The sequence below is a fragment of the Bison bison genome, unplaced genomic scaffold (assembly GCF_000754665.1).
Source record: "Bison bison bison isolate TAMUID 2011002044 unplaced genomic scaffold, Bison_UMD1.0 scf7180017853731, whole genome shotgun sequence".
NCBI lineage: Eukaryota > Metazoa > Chordata > Mammalia > Artiodactyla > Bovidae > Bison > Bison bison.
The window spans coordinates 60801-66254 of record NW_011484304.1 but is presented as its reverse complement, the minus strand read 5'-3'; positions in this window follow the sequence as shown (position 1 = coordinate 66254).

Genomic DNA, 5454 nt, shown 5'->3' with positions numbered 1-5454 from the left:
ACAACCCACTCCAGTGAGTACATCATGTGAAATGCCTGGCTGGATGAAGCACAAGCTGGAATCAAGATTGCCGGGAGAAATATCAATAACCTCAGATATGCAGATGACACCACCATTATGGCAGAAAGTGAAGAACTAAAGAACCTCTTGATGAAAGTGAAAGAAGAGAGTGAAAAAGTTGGCTTAAAACTCAACATTCAGAAAAGTAAGATCATGGCATCTGGTCCCATCATTTCATGGCAAATAGATGGGGAAACAATGGAAACAGTGAGAGACTGTAGTTTTTTAAACTCTAAAATCACTGCAGATGGTGACTGCAGCCATTAAATTAAAAGACACTTGCCCCTTAGAAGAAAAGTTATGACCAACCTAGACAGCATATTGAAAAGCAGAGACATTACTTTGCCAAAAAAGGTCCATCTAGTCAAACCTATGGTTTTTCCAGTAGTCATGTATGGTTGTGAGAGTTGGACTACAAAGAAAGCTAAGTGCCGAAGAATTGATACTTTTGAACTGTGGTGTTGGAGAAGACTCTTGAGAGTCCCTTGGACTGCAAGGAGATCCAATCAGTCAATTCTAAAGGAAATCAGTTCTGAATATTCATTGGAAGTACTGATGCTGACACTGAAACTCCAATACTCTGGCCACCTGATCTAAAGAACTGACTCATTGGAAAAGACCCTGCTGCTGGGCAAGATTGAGGGCAGGAGGAGAAGGGGACGACAGAGGATGAGATGGCTAGCTGGCATCACTGACTCGATGGACATGAGTTTGAGCAAGCACTGGGAGTTGGTGAAGGACATGGAAGCCTGGCGTGCTGCAGTCCATGGGGTTGCAAAGAGTCAATTCACACAACTGAGTGACTGAATTGAACTGAACTGAAGCACTGAAAAATCTTTTTCACAGAAAGAAGTGGATGGGCATGGAAGGAATTTTGTAAAATCAGTGTTACTCAGTTCTTTAAAGTCCTTTTGAGTCATCTGCCAAGATCATGTGATAATGCAATTAGGATGGTTAATGTTAAAAAGCGTTGGTGAGGATATGGAGAAATTGGAACACTTGTGTTGGTGGGAAATTAAGTATAAAATGCAACTACTGTGAAAAACAGCATAGTAGTTCCTCATAAAATTAAAAATTGAACTATAAAACCATGTGACCCAGCACTTCCATTTCTGGATACATACCAAAAGCATTGAAAGCAGGGTCTCAGAGAGATGCTTGTGCACCCACATTCCATAGCAGCATTATTCACAATAGCGGAAAAGGAGGAACATTTCCACTGATGAATGAAGGGATAAGCAAAACGTGGTATTTGTATATACATGGAATGTTATTCAGCTTTAAAAAGTAAGGAAATTCTGACACATGCTATAACATGGATCAAGGTTGAGGATGTTATGCTGAGTGAAATAAGCCAGCCACTAAAGGACTCGGAGAAGGCAACGGCAACCCACTCCAGTACTCTTGCCTGGAAAATCCCATGGACGGAAGAGCCTGGTAGGCTGCAGTCCATTGGGTCGCTAAGAGTCAGATACGACTGAAGCGACTTAGCAGCAGCAAAGGATTAATACTGTATGATTTCACTTAATGTGAGGCAACTAGAGTACTCAAGATCACGGAGACAGAAAGCAGAATAGTGGTTGTCAGGGGCTGGGAGAGTGGGCTGGGGAGTGAGTGCTTAATGCACATAAATTTTCAGTTTTACAAGGTGAAGAAAGTTCTGGAGATGGATAGAGGTAATGGAAGCACAGCAATATGAATGTACTCAGTGCCACCAAACCACAGCCTTAAAAATGGCTAGGATGATAATCACATGTATATTTTACCAAGTTTTTTTTTTAATTTAAAATCATATAATAGGTTATTATCAAAAAGTATTTTTCTTATTCTCTCACTGGATTAGGTCCTCAGTTCTGTGGGATTTTCCTCTTTTGTAAAAGGATTTCTTACTCTGTCCTTAGACCCTGTCACCTGCTCAGTTCCTGGAATATATATCAAAAAGGCTTTACCAAAACTTATCAAATGAGAACTAATTTTACCTGGTTCTCCTTCACTTGGAGACAACTTGTATAACCCAATATGCTCAGAAACAATTGGGAAAATGGCAGTGCTGGTAATTTAAACACAGCTTTGCTAATATTTTTCTTGAAAAATAAAAACACTTTTATCTTCTACGATAAATATATTTTCATGAAAAGCTGGAAGATGCTGATTGAGCTCATTTAATTTCTAGACACTCTTCACCATTTACTGTAATTGGCCAAATCAGTCCTTATTGTCAAAACAATCAGCGAAATCACTCTTCATTTCTGTCAGAAACTTTCCTACCCTCTTCAGCTGTAAATCCCTGGGAAAAATCAACAGGAGCCCAAATTGCTCGTGTCCAAACAGTGTTTCACTCTTAACAGAAATCTGACAAGAAAGCCAAGGGCATAGGATGGGTTTAACGTGCCTTGGTTTAAAAGGCTTCAAAGGTGTTCTATTTTAAATAAGATACCCTGACTGTTCCTGCCACCCACACCCCAGGCTTACCAGTGCCAGGGCCAGGCCCCATTGTAATTCTGGAGGGTGGGGAGTGGGCCTTTCCTTTGTACAGTGGGCTTTAGGGCTTTAGAGCAACCGTGAGAGAGGGGAGGAGAAGGAAGGCCCAAGGGAGAGGGAACTGGGCATCCTTGTTCTCTAGAGCCTCCCTCCCTCACTTTGTCAGTCCAGGAGGTGGAGACCACTCAGAGGATGTGCACTTACAGGGACTCAGCCCCAAACCTGCTGTTTACCCATCTTCACCACAGCAGTCAATGACTCAGCGTCCACCAGTTGCTCAGCCAAGAACCTGGGGGTCATCCTGGAGTCCTTTCCCCACACCCTTTATCCCACCCATCAAGTTCTGCCACCTTACTTCCAAAATATATCTCAGGGACTTCCTTGGTGTTAGGGGAAACACACTGACTGAAACTATCCACCCTGGCCAGGCAACATAGTAAACATCTGCATGAGTTATTTTTCCACAGGAGATCCTAGTAAGGAACATGGAACTAATAAGCCACCACCAACCGGAAGAGTTCTGGAAAGGTCAACAGGAGACACCATGTGTCCTAGCGCCTCCCAGAGTCCCTCTCGCTGGCAGCCATCTTGGCTGAGGGATGCGTACGCCACCAGGAAGGACCCTGAGTCAGAATGACTGGCCAAAGACAACCTGGAAACTGATCCCATCACCATAAAACACAAGACAGCTGACCACATGGCAGAGCAGTCCTCCTGGGTTCCCTTACCCTGCTCCTCTCCGCCTGGGTGCCCCTTCCCAATAAAGTCTCTTGCTTTGTCAACACATGTGTCTCCTTAGAGACATTTCTGAGTGTTAGACAAGATCCTCCTTTCGAGCCCTGGAAGGGGTCCCCTTTCCTTCAACAGTGGTCCAGTGGTTACGACTCCACACTTTCAATGCAGGTGTCCTGGGCTCTATCCTGGGTCAGGGAACTAAGATCCTAGATGCCAGCATGGCAGGAAAATAAAGGTGAAAATCCGATTTACATCCTTAAGTGCCTAGAACAGTGCCTGGTGCCTGTCAAGAGCTCAAGATGTGTGTTGAGCATGAATGAAGCTTCATGGTTGCCAGCTACGTGAATGTATCTAATGCCACTGAATTGTACACTTAAAAATGGAAAAGGGTGATATTTGTGTTATGTTTATTTTTGTTGTTGTTCAGTCACTCAGTTGTGTCTGACTCTTTGTGAGAGCATGGACTGCAGAGTGCCAGGCTTCCCTGTCCTTCACTATCTCCTGGAGTTTGCTCAAACTCATGTCCACTGAGTCGGTGATGCCATCCAACCTTTTCATTCTGTCGCCTTCTTCTTATCCTGCCCTCAATCTTTCCCAGCATAAGGATCTTCTAATGAGTCATGGTGGCCAAAGTATTGGAGCTTCAGCTTCAGAATCAATCTTTCTAGTAAATATGTTTATTTTACCTCCTGCCAGTGCAGGAGACATAGAGACATGGGTTTGATCCCTGGTTTGGGAAGATCCCCTGGAGGAGGACATGGCCATTCACTCCAGTATTCTTGCTGGAGAATCCCATGGACAGAGGAACCTGGAGGGCTACAGTACATAGAGTCGCAATGAACTGGACATGACTGAAGTGACTTAGCATGTACCACAATAAAAATGCACGCTGATGTCACATGATACGTATTTGATAACTTACTTAGTTACCAAAAAAAAAAAAAAAAGAATGAATGAAGCCAAATTCCAGTATCCAGAGAGTGGTTATGCATTTGGAGAGTGGGGAGCCTTGGATAGCAGCTTTCTGGAGCTTATTACAGGACACTCACCTTTTCACTACCTTTCATTGGCAGGCATGCACACCTTCTCTGAGGGGGTTAATGGAGGTGGGGCCTGGGAATCCCAGGAGACCTGTGCAGTGGTTGAAATGCCTGAGAATTCTACCTTCTTCACATAGTACTTCAGGGGTGCAACCTGGACACATTGGGTTTGTCAGTCTTCCAAGGACAGAGTCTCCACAGCTGATCAATACCGTGTCTCAAGTAAGTTATCTGAACTTCCTGTGCTTCCCAATAAATGTCCACAGTCAGAGAAACTCTCTTTCAGAATTGGTGTGAGGATTGGGTGGGATAAAGTACGTAAAATGCTTAGAAGAGTGCCCACCTCTACATAGTAATTGCTATACAACTGTGTGTTAGTCACTCAGTTGTGCCCAACTCTTTGTGACCCCATAGACTGTAGCCACCAAGCTCCTCTGTCCATGGAATTCTCCAGGCAAGAATACTGGAGTCGGCTGCCATTCCCTTCTCCAGGAGATCTTCCCAACCCAGGGATCGAACTCAGGTTTCCTGCCTTGCAGGCAAATTCTTTACCGTCTGAGCCACCAGGGAAGCTATTATTAATCTTTTTTTATTATCCATCTTGTTGGCTAAAAATAACTATTCATGCCCTTTCTCCCCCTCTCCATTTCCATTCTTCAAAACGTATCTGAAATCCACTCACTTTTTCTTCTAAAGGTTCTCGAGTTTTGCCTTTTACACGGATGTCTTTAGCCTGTTCAAAGATATAATGAATTTCTCTCCATTTCCGTATGGACTACTAGCACCATTTGCTGAATAGCTTGTTATGTCCCTGTCGATCTACTTGGGCAGCACCGTCATTCATCAAGTTTCTATGACCATGAAGGTCTGTTTCTGGACTCTGATCCATTGGCCAGGCATTACTGATTTCCTTCCTCCTCATCCCTTATGTGTAACCCATCAGCAAATCCCTCCTACGTCTAAAACACCTCTTGAATCCACCTTTTCGACTTATGCCATCATTTCCTAGCGGGACACTTGTGATGGCTCCCATCTGCTCCTCCTCCCCACTTCCACTCTGCAGCCCCCCACCCTTGGCCATTCTTCTTATTGCTGCTCAAGAGACCCATTCCCCTTTTAAAATGACAAAATACTGATT